At 34.7% G+C, this 16209-nt stretch overlaps 1 protein-coding gene across 1 annotated transcript in view; it reads left to right on the top strand.

The window, feature by feature from the left end:
- Window positions 1-16209, top strand: part of GARNL3 (GTPase activating Rap/RanGAP domain like 3) — a 3522664-nt gene that overhangs the window by 469744 nt on the left and 3036711 nt on the right. The gene's annotated exons all lie outside the window — the stretch shown is intronic.

Genomic DNA, 16209 nt, shown 5'->3' with positions numbered 1-16209 from the left:
GAGATATAGACTAGATACTATGGTGTGGATTGTTGTATTGTTGAAGAAAAGTTTTGTTTTGCCATTCAAATATATCCCCTTTTTTCTACTAAGGCTAGACCTTGCTTTTTTCAAGAATTTAGTTGAAGTAAGTGACACATTGACTGTCTGACTAGAGAGAGTGCTTATTGTCAAACAGTATATCTTATTTTTCTGAATGAAAATGAATGAACTGATTCTGTCTTATGAATACACATATTGTACAAAATCACAGGTTAGGGCTGGTGCTACTTTTCAGCAGTGCATTGTGGGTAAGCACTAGGAGATGAAGCTAAATTTAAATGTTTAGTTTATTACTGCAACCATATACTGCTGTGCATCAACAGTTCAGTATCATTGTTATTTGATTTAGGTTAAACATAGTCTCATGAAGACTGATTCAATTAACCTGTATAATTTTACATTTGCCCCGTGATATTCCACAACTGTTTTGTTTTACTGCTCAGATTATGTAGATGTCATATGTAGCATAGACATTTATGAGCTATTCTGCATTATTTCATCTATATCAGTAAGCTCTTTTAATTTGCCTTCATACATGTCTTGCTTCGTAAGCTTCAATCTTATTCCAGTGTCTGAACACCTGATGTATTGCCCCCTTCTTCCTTCTTTAAGTTGTAACATGCATTTATCTAAGACAAATGAAGAAAATCATACAGCCAGTTTCCTCCCTAATTCATTTTCTTTGGTATCTGTTTTATTGTGCATTAATTAGTATATTGACAGATGTTATTTTTGTCAATCCTGTTTTATAGCTTACATTGATAAATAAAATGTAAAATCTGCCCCAGCTGACATTTGAAGAGTTTTTACAGTCACTTAATGTTGGTCAGCTCATGAAGTCAGCCTAGAAAATGATGCAGGACGTTGCATTTCACTCTTTTAAAATGACAAAAACTAATGTCTGCCTCATTTGCAAGAGAGATCAAGTTGTTTTTATATCATAAAATAAATATGCATGGCTTCTGTACTGAATGATTTCCATAGCACATAACATCATCAGACTGGGTGTATCAAGCAAGGAATGTCCTTCCCATTTTCAGTAAACAGTATGTAAATAATAATTATTACAGTGTTGAAAGCACATTTAGATCTCTGTGTGTAAGCTCAGGATAGCTGCCGTGTGGAACATTTCTGACTCCTGTGCTGGACTCATTAAATGTATTGCTCTGTATTATAGAGCCACAGGTATATTTGTCAGGGTTTTGATTTGACCCTTTCATGGTACTACAGCTCCACTGCATCTTTGTTCCCTTCCACGTATATGGGTGCAATTAAAAATGTCAGATCGGAATGTCAGCAGTGTGAACTGTAGTTTCAGAATATCAACAGTTCGGAATGTAGAGAGCCATAAGTGGGATGGATGAGGGGGTGGGAGTGTGTTGATGTAAGTATTAGCGGGTTATGGCTAGAGTAAGTGTTAGGTAACAGGATAGCTTTCATGCTTTGTTTTTTGATGTGTGTCTCTGTCTAATCCTTTACAGTAGCAATGTTACAGAAAGGGGTTTAATAAGGTAAGGTGCAAGGTTATGGTTAGGGGCAGGGTACTCCTGGCCACCATACTACTGCATTCTAACCCTGCCTCTGATTCAAACCCTGCACCTTACCTTAAAAAAAGCTATTCATAACACTGCCACCATTCAGACAAATAATTTTCTACTGCATTGCTATGGTTTAGGTGTATTTGTTTGCTTTGTTTTACTCTAAAAATACAATACAATAAAATAACCAGTGAAGTGCAGTATTTTAGTGTTTTGCAGTTCACTTCATTTGCGTATATAGGAGTGTTGTATGACTTATCACTGCATGTATTACACTGCATGCTGCAATACCACTGCTTTCTGTTACTGGTACAGTTTTTCAAATTGCTTAGCAGTCAAAGTTTATTATATTAACTGTTACATAATTCCTGGGCTTTTTACTTTTCTTCATTTTTGCACAACTTTGGAGTTGTATTTAATTTTTGGGGTGTTGGGTGAAGCCCCCCATATAAAAATTATTTTGTTTTTATACTCACAAATATAACTTATCGGTTTACATTTGCAATTACTTTTTTGTTGATTTTAATTGTGATTAATGGTAATCATAGAGTTTGATATTTTATGTTTCGATCAAATGCACCAGCATTTATTCATTATAAAATCATATTTAGATATAGTGATGTATCCAAAGTCTTTAAAAATTACAATAATAATAAATTAAGGTGTAATTATGTATGTGTGATGGTAAGAGGTCAAAATCAGAGCAGGAACATGGTCAAATGGGCTCTAGGCAGATGAATGGACCAGCCCCCCTGCTTAGCTATTATGGCTTCCCATTAATTGTCTTTCTCCCTGCAGTTGCCATAAACACTACTCACTTATTTTCTTTTGAAATGAAAGCAGATATATGGATTTAATTTGAATGTCCTTTGTTGGCCAGGTTAGTCTTATTATACTAGTAACGTCTATTTAGGAGACACCCTTGGTAATATTTATATTACTAGGGAAATTTGGCCAGGGCATTGGGGAGCTTCCTCCTACTCTTTTCTAAGAGTACTGTATGGCTGTTACACTTCCGGTTTCCATTCCAGGTGCAAAGGAGTCTTGGAGAAACTGGAAGAAAGATGGAGATAGCTTTAATGTTGGATAACGAAAAAAAGAATGTGTGCAGAACGAAGCTGAGCCAAAGAGCTGTTATTCGAGTGGCGAGGTTGTGATTAGGATTGGCTGAGTTGCTGGCGAAGAAGGAGGTGGGTTGGAGTAAAGGTGAATGCTGATGTCAAGGTAATCAAACCTTCACAAGATTCCGAGTACCTATTCCAAAAAGGTTTGTTCTCTACGTCCAAGTTGGAGTGTGTAGTTACAGATCCTCAATCGGGAGGGATGCAGGATACTTATTTGAAAAAATGATTTTGCAGTGTGAACCGGAGAATGAAGCGGCAGCATCATAGGGTGTCATTCTAGACAAGGTTCAGGAAGAAGAGGTGAGAAGTTTCTGGAGAAAGAAAGTTATAAGCATTGATGGTAAAAGGGAGCAAAAAAAAACAATTAATAAAAGAAGGCGTAAAAGATATCCCAAAGAAATTCATTGTACGGCCCAGCTGTAAGAAACAAAAAAAAAAACTAGAAAGGTACAAGGTATGGGACACAGTTATTACACCCTTAGGAATATTACCCAATGAGGTAAGAGCTTTCATTCATATTAATAGAGAAACTTGGTGTAACATTATATTTGAGACTGGATAATTATGGAATTTTTTTAAAGAAATTTGAAAAAAGAAAGATTGTAATACATGGAACCTTTATGTGGTGCAGACTTTTTATAGAAAATACAAAAGAGAGGATTGCTATACAATTTCAGACTGATGTAGATAAGGAAACATTGAAAGACTAAACATGGTTTGTAAAGAAGTGTTGGACATTGCAAAAGTATATGATGACAGAGGTCTGTGGACTGGAGGATGAGATTCTGGTATAATTTTCAAGATGAAAAAAGATAACATAGAACATAGTCTGACTAATAATTTTTGAAGGAAATAGAGGATATGTAAGATAGAAGGGACAGCCCAAAACCTGCTTTTTTGTGGAAAAATGATCATTTAATAAGTGATAGTGATAAAAAAATATATTTTGTTTGTAGAAAAGTGGGTCATGAAGCAAAGAAATGTAAATTAATGTGGAAAAAAATGTGGAAAAACAGGGCATGGTTTAACTCTGATGAACACTTGCATGTTTTTTCAAACACCTTTATTGAATTATCACTTGTGACATAGGCAAATTTCCATTCAAATAAAAGTAATCAAACCATAATAACATAAGCATTATACTTCACATATATTGCTATATGTCATATAGCCTAAGCAATATTAGATAACTTATTCAGTTCTTGCCTTTTTTAAACATGAAACATCTTTATTAAACCATCACTTACTACATATGAAATCAAACATTTATATAAATGAAAACAAATCACACCAGCACAATCCTAGTTGCAAGCATTTTACAGCACAATCCATACTGACACACTCCAATTGCAAACATTATACATCACTTATAATCTACCCAATTTTTCTCACTCGAACATTGCATAGCTCATTTAAGTCCCGATGCCTTTTAAACCTCATTCCTCCCTTATAAGTATTGTTCCCACAATTCCCATTTTTCCTATGTAGTTTGCTCCTACCCCTTTCTGATGATCTGAGTTCCAGAATAGCAGAAGCAAGAACATGTGCATGATATAAAAACAATCCAAGAATGAGCATGAAAAACAAAATATCACGCAAGAGGAAGATAAAAATGTGATGGTATAGAAAGTAAAAATAATGAAGATGAGCAATCGGTACTGAAACAAGTGAAGAGGAAGACAGTAGTTAGAAAATAGTAAGAGGTAAAACAAAGTTCAATAGGCAGAAGGGGGAACGATAGGGAAAAAAATTAAAAATTTGATTATGAAAGAAAGTAAAGAAAAGGTAAGAGTTAGGATGGAAAATAATAAATCTGTAAGAAATATTAACAGTATAAAACATGTTAAAAGAAGTTTAGGTGTTGTGGAATGGTGTATATTACTCAATATGCATGTAATTAATTTAGAAGATACAAGAATCTTAATGGAAGAAAAAAGGAAGCAGATGGAAAACATATGACCTGGGAGTATTGTATGGAACATAGGGAAATATACATGTTCAGAAATTGCTGTGTTTTGTAACAAAATAGTAAAAGGTTTTAGATTATACTTTAGTTGAGTTATGTAGAATGAGAGTGGTAGATATGAGATATAAGACAGATGTTTATAGAATCATTGCAATATATTCATATTTCACAAAAAAGAAAGAGATGAAATGTTTAAAAAATCTTAAACTATGTAGGAGCGAATATGGAAATAATATTAGCAGGAAATTTTAATTGTGATTTAAGGAAAAGAAAGAAGAGAATGATGTTAACATAGAATATGAAATAATGAAAAGTAGACAGTTGTACAGATGGGATAATACACAATTGACTTATAAAAGGAATGAGATAAAAACAGAGACTGATAATTTTTAAAGTATCAGATGTTATAAAATAAAAGAAGGAACAAAGGAAACCGGTTTCTTAGATTATTTGGCTATATGGATAGAAAGGAAAAGGAAGGATAGGCAAAGTGTTAAACATTGAATCCAAAATATTTAGATGAGAAAGGAAAGGAAATGGATTGATTATGGGAAGATCATGTAGAAATGAGAATATTTTATGAAAACTTGACTGACTGGCGGTTACGTTTTAAAGGAAAATATAACAAGTGGTTTTTAGAATGTCAGACAAAAAAGTAAAAATGAAAAGAAGAAAAATAGGTTGCCAAGTCAGACGGTACTTAGAGGCATATTAGGAAATAATAAAAACAAATAATGGAAAGGGGAAGGAAATACATGAAATTAACCAGGAAAGGGTAGAAAATGTTATATAGAGAAAGGTACTTTTTATAAGGAAGAAAAAAGAAGTGGCTCAGTATTTAAGTAAAATTGTGAGAGAAAGAGAGTAAAAAGAGAACTGGAAAATAATGAAGGAAGAAATTGAACACGCAAGAAAAAATATTTGAAGTAATAGACCAGTATAGAAAAATACATTTAAGAAGATATAGGGAAAACGGAGGCAAATCTGGGAGGTAAAGAAGAGAATGAGACTATAAGAAATATGTGTAGGAGAGTTTGATGAAATATTAAAAGATATAGATATGGAGAAAGCTACAAAAATAGATGGAACTGAATATCATATGCATTATAATAAGAAAGAATGGCAAAGGGTGTATTTTGTAGAAGTATTGAATGAGTGGTTAGCAAAAGGAATAAATAAAAAAGAAATCTGTATCAGGGCCATGAAATTCATAAAGAAAAAGGGGAAGAAGGAAGAAATGAGTAATTGGAAACCAGTAGTACTAAATAATACAGATTATAAAATATTTATGAGAATAATAAGGATAGACTAGGGAAAGGTGTGGATAGGTTGATGGAGTCTATGATTTTTGGAAAAAGGGAAATGAAGTCAGGATTTACTGTGGATATTAAGAAGGGTAACAGATGATATCATAAATAAAAAGTGGAGACTGAAATATTGCTAGGAGACGTGAATAAAGCATTTGATAAAATACAATATGAGGAACTGTGGAGTATATTAAGAGACTATAACATAGGTGATAAAATAATAAAAGTTATAAGATCAGCATATGAGAGTAATATTATAAAAAATAATCTTAAATGGATGGTTAAGTAAAGAAATAAGAACAGAATGTGAGATAAGACAAGGTTGTCCAGCAAGCAGCATCTTATTTGCATTAGTTATAAATGTAATTGTAAACGCAATGAAAAGAGAGTTGAAAATGGCAAGGTATAGAATAATGGAGGGAATATATGTTCCAGTTATGCTTACTTAGGCAGATGATATTGTTTTAATTACTAAGAATAGGAAATGGATGAAACCCGGAATTAGAAAACTAAGTAAGTATTTGAATATGATTGGTCTATGTACTAATAAGGATAAATGTAAAAGAATGGGATTTTTGGATGAATTAGAAGGTATTCAGTTTAATGATGAAGAGGCAGATATTCTAGGAATAATATGTGGGGTTAGTATGAAGAAAAAAACACTATGCCAAAGACTGATAGAAAAGCTGAAATAAATATGTATGTTTTGGACATCATATAGATTATCATATAAGAAAATGGTATATTTAATAAACTCTATTCTGATAGGTAAGATTGCCTATTTAGCAAGTGTGTATATGATTCCATCTGAGTATGAAAAAGAATTGATATTGACTGTACTTTCATTCATATGGGGTTCAAGATTAAATCCTGTGAGGAGAGAAATTATGTATGTGAAGGATGGAGGAGGAGGACTAGGTTTAATAAATCCAGTAGTTCATGCAGCTTCACTGAATTTGTATATAGAGTGTTATGGGGAATAAAAGAAGAACATAGGAGTATAATAAATTATATATTGAAAATTAAGTATAAAGATGTTTGGGAAAGTTTAAAATATGGAAAAAGATGGAAGAACAATGTCTAATGAGATTAAAGAATATCAAAGCAAGGTATTATTATGGAAATTAAAAATAGGAAATGTACAAAAGAACAGAAAAGATTGATATGAAAGTGATATGAAGGAATGGTACTATATGTATCCTTGGAAAAGGTTGGATAATGAAAAGAAAGACAAAATAGCACTTATATGGAGCAAAACAATATACGAATGTAAAGATTTCATGTGGAAGGTAAGGATAAGTAAACTGATAAAGACAATATGCCACATAAAATGATTCAGGAGAGAGTATGTAACCATTGTGGAGAGACTGAGATGATGGAACATGTTTTCTTGAATTGTACAACAGTAAGAGAATTCTGGGAAAATTATATGAAATTAATGCATTGAATGATTCTAAAACTGTAAAAGATATAAACACGAATATGATAAGAGTATGGATACTATGGTAAAAACATGAAGGAAGTGAATAAAACTGAGAAGTTATTTAATGTTTTGTGGGTCTTATAGAATGAAAGCTAAAGTATAATGAGAAATGGGTTTTGGCTGAAATTTTGAAAAATATATGGTTTTGGTTCATAGGTAGGTACTAAACTATCGGCCCTAGGGCTTATACAAGCCTAGCCAAAATGGTATCCTGGTTTTGGTTGTGGAAAAAAGAGTGGGGGGAGTAACTAAAATATATGAAGCTATATGATGTTGGAACATCACATGTAAGCAATTGTAAATGTATATATTGTTTATAATGCAAATAGTGTATATAATGTGTTATAGTCAATAAAGAACCCCCTACTCTTTTTGATAGGTTAGGTGTATGTAAAAGATCTCACATGAATTACCATTAACACAGACAGATAGGCCCTCACTTTAACATCTCATTCAAAGGGTGACACATTCAGGAATGCAACACTCCCTCTCCCCCTTAAACTGCAGTGCATCATAAGCAGTCCATCTGTGGTGAGGGAGTAGAACCCACAGCCTTCTACATCGAAGGCAAGTATGCTATCTCGCACAACACCGCTTTGAAATTCTATAGCACAAACATATTCCTTGAAAATACACCCTTGTACTTTTGAAGATTTTTTTTCCATTGAGCAGTGAAATAAAATGAAAAAAAAAAATTACCCATTTCAGCACATTTCAATCAAGCAGTTTGGTAGTTGGTGTAGAGGATAAAGGATCTTAGTCTCCTGTAGTAAAGTACAGGGTTTGAACAACTTATTAACACACACCTCTGAGTGCTGTGTCTCCCATGCCTTGTGAGAATAGCATCAGTTCTCTGGTCCAATGTGTGTTCAGCAGCAGTTCCAAGTTCTCCAATCCAATGTACTTTCCAACAGGATGGAAGCCCAATTCACTGGTTCCAATGTGTGTTTAAAACTCACATGTAGCTAATATACGACACATACACAGAGAGTGCATCCTTAAATTAAAAATAAAAATAGGAACCCCAAACTAGGAAAAAATACCACCAGGATGAAAGGAGGCAGCTGACCACTTTGTAGAAAATCCGTTTATTTAGAGCTTTCTACATTAGTAAAAAAAACTTAATCAGAATGCTAAAAACACGCATAGCTCCATCTTTTATACCCAGCATATTGTTGATGTTAATTAAACAATTAAAAAAATAACATCTTAAAGGGCTATGTCCTAAACCTTCCACATATATACACAAAGATTTGTTTCACTATGCCAAATTGTTAAAAACATGAAATACTTTTAAAACTAAGGCTGCTTTTAGTCTTAAGACAGGACTGATTGATATATTCCTCATTTAAACCAGGGCAGGTAGTGGCATTTGTTTGCAATTGCCACTGAAGCTCGTTGTATTCAAGGTAGTCTTCTGTGGGTCCAATTCTCTGCCCCCCCCCATCCACCTGGTCAATAATAATAAATTTGAAAAAAATGGTCAGTGAACTACTGAATGTGCAGTGATAGTGCATTGTTCATTTCTATCTTCACAATGTCATAGTTGCCTTAATAAATTCTGCTTTTTAAACCATTCTTCATTTTTCCAATATAGAAACAGATGCATTTCTGACATTCTGCTAAGTAAACAATGCTCCTACTGTTACAATTGAACTTTTTTTTTAAGTTTGATAGTACCATAATGTTCTAATCTTAATTCACTACCTTCCAGTATACATTTATACTGTGTACAATAGCCACATTGCTTTCATCATCTCCACTTGCTCACAGCTAGTTACTCTGTCTAGCATATTTATTATACGGATATCTTTTTTGTATACAATGAGTGGGCTTTTCCCAACTATTTCCTTATATTCTGGTTCATTGTCAAAGACTCTCCAATTTTTACATATCACTTTTTTGATGTCAGTGAAATCTCTATTGTATGTTAAAATTAATGCCTTACACATTTTGTTTTCATCAATAACAGTTGTGTTGCTTGTAGGCATTTGTTCCCTGTGCATCCCTAATAATGGTAGGTAGTAACCCCCAGTCCTCTTCTCTTTTATCTCATTGAATATATTGTTCAGGAAAGGGGTGGGGTACCCTCTTTTAGTTAACATGTCATGTCAAATGTTACATTGAACCTCAAATTCACTATGTTCATACATCATGTGTGCCAAGCGTACACACTAAAGACTTTTTCTGATGGATGGGATGCCAACTGCTCAAGTGTAGTAATGTATTGGAATATGTAGGTTTCCTGTAAATAGGAAAAACAAAACTAAGACCAAATTTGAATCAACTAATAGTGACATCAAGATAATTAACCTTTTTCACATACAGTCATAGTAAACTTTAGGCAGTCGGTGGTGGTATGTATATACTCAAAAAAACTGGTCCTAGTTTTTCATGTGTGTCATTCCAAAAAATAATGATGTCATCCAAAAGGTGACCATATAAGGTCCAACTTTTTGCAAATTCAGAATTGATGACATAAATAATTTCCCAAAAGGCCAGTACAATGTTAGCAAAAATGGGGGCATAAGCGGCCACCATGGCCACCCCCTTCTTTTGCCTGAATAGTCGGTGTTGAAAGATGATAAAATTGTTGTCTAACACCACTTCCATTAAAGTCCTTTGGGACAAAATCTGGTCATGATCTAGGTTGGCATACTGACATAAGTACAAACAAAACCATTCTATTCCAATTGTGTGTGGTATCACTAAAAACAAATCTTTGATGTCTATCATTATAAAGATTGTGTCCACTTTAAGATGATCATCGGAAACCTTAGCCAAGAAATCCCAAGAGTCTTTGAAACTGTATTTATAGTCTTCCAAGACTGCTTTTGTATGATAATCTACAGCAGATATAAAACGTTTACACACCCCTGTTAAAATGCCAGATTTTTGTGATGTAAAAAAATAAGACCACATTAAATCATTTCAAAACTTTTCCCACCTTTAATGTGACCTATAACCTGTAAAATTCAATTGAAAAACAAACAAATCTGCTAGGGGAAAAAGTATAAAAAATAAAAAAACGTACAATACGCTGGTTGCATAAGTGTGCACACCCTTAATTTTTTAACTTTTCTAACTGTTTAACATCAATAGCATGCAGGGTATAAAATATGGAGCTATATGTCTATTCAGTATTCTGATGAAGTTCTTTTACTAAGAAAGAAAGTGCTAAATAAAGGGATTTTCTACACCTGGTGGTATTTTTTTCTTGAAAAAATATAAAGCTGCACAGATTGATGCAAATAATGTACATTTTTTGCTTTTGTTTATTTAAAAAAGTAAATGTTGTGGCAGCCTCCATTGCCTCCCAAAGCCAGTGGGCCCTAAACAACTGCCTAGGTCATCTAGTACTAGAACCAGCTTTTGTCAGAATAGTAGAATAATTTATGCTATAATGCTTTGATCTCTTATAGACAAGCTGTGGAAGGATTGATCAACCAGTGCTTAAGCAGCAATGTAGTACTAGTGTTTATTTCCTAAATTCATGAGTCATTACACAAAGCACATGACTGGCTCACCTCACTTAAAAATGTTACTTATAAATGAGCAAATGGCAAGTGCACAAAATCTGTGTCATGTACCTTTTACTGTGAAGGATGTTACAGACTTTGCAATAGAGGCTCAGAAAGTTCCAGTTATAACATAGTGTTTTATATCTATGACTGTTTATTGGATCAGTAATGGGGGGGGTGTAGATTTTGCACCTGTTAGCCATTGCAGCACTGTTTTTTGAGAGGAAGTCAAAGTCCCACTGTTCACCAATATGTATAATGTGTGTGTGTGTGTGTGTGTGTGTGTGTGTGTGTGTGTGTGTGTGTGTGTGTGTGTGTGTCTGCTAGTCAAAGTGTAGTGAACAGCAAGATTTGCAGGTTTGGACTGAGAAGTGCTGGCATAATCGGCCTTAGGCATGTTTATTTGGTGTAGGTAGACCAGGATGGGGGCACTGGGTAGTGTGGTGGGGGGGGGGGTTCCATGGAGCCCTTTTGCCTAGGGCATCAGTTGACCTATGACCACTCCTGAGTGCTGGCAAGGTGATGGGTAGCAGGTATCATAAGAATGGGTTTGGAGTTGAGGTGATGGGTAGCAGGTATCATACGAATAGTGAAGTTGGACAGATTTGCCCACATTAATCATGCTGTATTGTTTTGTGACTGTGTGTGTGTGTGTTTTTGATGTAAAAGAACTATGCAGCAAATTTGTACTGACATCTGCTTGCTGCCCTACTGAGGAGGACACTTGTGTAAGTGCAGTGGACTGACTCCAATAGGTAGGAATGGGAGTCCTGAGCTGATATCCATCAATCATTTTCATTTGCCAAAGCCATTACAGCAGTATTTTGCAAAGAGGTAGGAAAAACCTCAAAGTGGACTAGTAAGTTGTGTGGGTGTGGGTGGCTGTGTGCTTGTGGGGAATGGAGGTGTGTCTTTGTAAGTGTGGTGTGAATGTTATGCATTGTGAAATGGTGGGATTAAGAGTAAATCTGCTCAGTGTGTGGTTGCTTGATTGAGGTATATATATTGCTCTGTGTTTGTCACTATATTGTTTTGAGTGCCCCATTTGGAGTATTATATCACTGCTATAGCTGCTGGTACTGTTTCAATACATGTGGGTCATGAAGTATGTACATGTATGTGATTTGGGTTAGTTGCAATGGAGAACAGATGAGCAGGAGTGTTGGATCTCTTTTCATCATATACCTTATAAGTGTCTCTAATTTTGGCATATACTTTTGCTCTAGCATAGTACAGTCCAAGAAATACTTGCTGCTGGAAGCCAAACAGTCCAAAACCAAGCCGTAGAAACTTCAAATGTTGTTCAAGATGCGCTTTTACAATTCAGTAAAAGTGTAAAACACAGGTTTAATCAAAGAAATGCTGTACAATCCAGTAAGCGTATAAGCACTTTCATTTTAAACCCTTTAAAACTTCATCAGATACAAGTTGTAACAGTTCTAGAGACATTTAAATAAACTTCACTGATCATGTGATCCTAAAGCAAACAGAGTGTCGAAGGGCTTTAGGCAGTGGAGGTATCCCACTGGGACTGACATCAATTCACTCTTACACAAAGATCTTGTGGCTCTCTTTGACAAGCAAGGGTGTGAATTTATGAAACTCATAGTTCACCATAATAATAAGTTCATCAGCAAACTAACTACAGAGGTCACAAAGTTAAATGATATTATTGTCAATGATAAATCATGCCAGGACTACAAAACCAAGCAAGGACGAGTATTTTGCAGTATAGAACAAAGTATTGCAAAAACTAAGGGATATAGGATGAAAAAATATGAACGCGGTAGAAGAGAGCATGAAATGGGAAAGGCCTACCCCCCACCACCGACTTCACAAACTTGGAAAGGTTTTGATGAACAGTCTGGCAACCAGGCAATGGGAACAGGAGGGGATAACTATACTAGCATAGAACAAGAAAACAATATCAGTGATGAACACTGGCACAATAACAACTTTTCACCCAACAACCCTAACTACCAGCAGGATTTTACGTTACCCAGGAGGTCGGAACGACTACAGAATCAACAAAGAGGATATTACAACAGGAAGAACTATGTGAAGGGCCCATTTTGGGGCAAAGGGAACACCTATTATCAAGTTGATGCACCACCATACCGGAGGAGGAATACCTGAAAACACATGGGGATGAGAACAATATAGTTCAAGGAACAGAAACTGAACCAGGATATGAAATGAAAGTGGATTGAAGGGAGGGCCCAGTTGAATACAACAAAGAGAAGGACTTTAAGTTATATAACTACACTGAACACTCTATATGGACAGATGTAGCTGATTATTTTGCAAAAGGTATGAATTTTGTACTCAAAAGTGAAATGAACTTGACTAATGTACTAATTGATTTAAAATTATATATACGTAGAATGAATTTTCAACTGTTATTTAAACAGGGCAACAGTAATAGTATTTGTGATACATTAAGAACAAGTAGCTTATACAAACCACCAGTACACCCCACTCTAAATATATTTGAAAAAATCTGTGAAATTGATTTGAGGGCTCATAATGAGAACAATAACAAAAAAAAGAAGCAAAAACAACAATAATGACATTGGGGAAGAAATTATGGATTTCATACATTTCAATGAATTACGGGTCATGAAACCTGACAAGGACGGGGGTATTGTAATTATGAAGCAGGAAACATATAAGAAGAACATAAATGGAATGCTACAAGCAAACATATAAAAGAAGTAGTAGATCAGAGTTAAACAGTGCATATTTGAGACTAACTAATCAAATCAGAGACCTGTTCATAAAGAGAAGAATAAAGATGGATGAATTTAAATATTTAAGTGTTACATCACCCAGAATCCCTACAATTTTTGGGAGTCCCTAAAATCCACAAGTCAGTTAACCATCCACCTGTGAGACCGATAGTGGATGGCAGGGGCTCCATCACTGTTCCATGTACTCAGTATATTGACACAAGTGCAAACATTTTCTAACACAAGAACAACATCTGTGTAGGGACTCTTGAGACTTCCTATCCATAATGAACACTATTAGATTTGAAAAGGAAGATATTATGACTACTATAGATATAAGGGATCTATATACCATCATTTCACACAGTATCGCCCTAGAATGGACTAGGGATTACTTGGAAAACAAAACCTGGACCAAACTATAGTAAATAATGTCATAGAACTCTTAGAAATAGTTCTCACCAATAACTACATATACTTTGAGGAAGAAATTTACAAACAAAAGGGAGTGGCCATGGGCTCTCCAGTGGGGTCCTTTTTGGCAAATGTAGTTATGTTGAAGTGTGAAAAGAGATTTGTGCATAATAGTGTCCACACAGACAATATTAAATTCTACCTGCACTATTTGGATGACATCTTCCTTATATGGGGAAATAATGAGGCTACATTAAAAAACTTTCTACAGTATATTAATGAAAGTACAGAGATCCTTAAGTTTACATGCCAATACAACAAAAACGAGATGCCATTTTTGGAAGTTATGCTTAGCAAGAATTATGGTTTGGGGGAATATGTTGCTAGTATATACAGGAAACCAGCATATTCCAACATGTTACTCCACTTCACCAGCTGCCACCCCTTTAAACAGAAAAGGGCAGTGGCAAAGGGCCAGTTGGTTAGAGCAGCCAGAATGAACACCCTAGATGAAGACTACTATAAAGAAGTGGATACCCTAGTAGGGATGTTAGCTAGAAGAGGTTACCCATCAGAATTATTAAATGAGTTAACATTAGAAGTTACATCTAAAAGGAAAAATGTTTTTTATCAACCTATTTTGACAAGGAAATTACAAAATAAGGTAATTACCAGTACTTCTGGAAATCACGGTAATCATAAAAAAATACCACAATGCCTTTATTACCACCTTTAATGAGGCTAGTGGTAGTATAAAATGGATTTTGAACAAAAACTGGAAGGTGCTACAAGAACACCCAAACATAATCAATGACATAGGGGTAATGCCCACTATTGTTTGTAGAAGAGGCAGTAACATAAAAAACATGGTTGAAGCAAAAAGGAAAGTGGCAAATGCTGTAACTAATAGGATGTCAAAATGTGGGCGATGCAGTTACTGCAAATACATACTTGAGGGCACTCAAATCAACCTAAAGGGAAGAAAATTAAACATAAAGGGTAAATACAACTGCGACACTACAGGCATAATTTACATCACAAAATGTCAGGGATGTGATGGGTTTTATGTGGGAAAAAATGCAGCAAAAGCTCCGTAATTGTATTTATGAACATTTATACGAAATTTAAAAAGAAAGAACCACCAATGCACTGTTTAGGCATCTAAGTGAACACTCTGGCCACTCTTTTAAATTTAGCAAAGCGGAGAAAGAAAAGCAGGGGGGGGGGGTCCTTGGACAGTAATATTGGAGCAACATGAATTAAAATGGCAACTGCAACTAGAGGCATACAGGCAACCAGGACTAAACGACCATGTCAGTATTGCTCCCATCCTGAAACTAAAAGCATGGGAGAGATAAACTGCTAAAAAAAAACACTTTGCTGCTATATTTATTTTTAATAGTTCATTTATAAAGATTACTGTGCATGACAACCACATGAACTAATTTTAATAGTACAACAATAAAAACAGCATGTATACTAGGGCATGAATTTAATGAAAATGTATACTTTTTTGGGGGATGTGTATAATAGGGGAATGTTGCTTTCAAATTCTGAAAGGATCACATGACCAGTGAAGTTTATTTAAATGGCTATAGAACTATTACAACTTGTATCTGATGAAGTTTTAAAGGGTTTAAAACAAAAGTGCTTACACGCTTACTGGATTGTACAGCATTTCTTGGATTAAACCTGTGTTTTACACTTTTACTGGATTGTATTGTACTTCTTGAACAACATTTGAAGTTTCTACGGCGTGGTTTTGGGCTGTTTGGCTTCCAGCAGCAAGTATTTCTTAGTTTGTGATTTTGGAATATTTTTTGTGATTGTAGTGCAATCCAAAATGCTTTTTGAAAAAGGTTTTGGACTCCCAGGAGCAAAGAATGACATTCATTGCAATTAAAGACTTTTTTTTTCAGAAAATGAATGCTAATTCATGTAGTCTTATTTTATGAGCTTGCTAAATCAGTAGTACTGCTATTTTCAAAAGTATCTGATTTAGAAACATTCTCCATGAGTCTTTTGCTAAGAGGTTGAGAGTGAAGCTACAAGTATACAACTAAGACAAGCTGCATGAAACAATAG

This window comes from Protopterus annectens, chromosome 16.part0 (genome assembly GCF_019279795.1).
Source record: "Protopterus annectens isolate FY-2018-M chromosome 16.part0, PAN1.0, whole genome shotgun sequence".
In the NCBI taxonomy this organism is placed as follows: domain Eukaryota; kingdom Metazoa; phylum Chordata; order Ceratodontiformes; family Protopteridae; genus Protopterus; species Protopterus annectens.
Note: the sequence above shows the minus strand (reverse complement) of the source record. Positions and strands in the feature narration are given on the sequence as shown.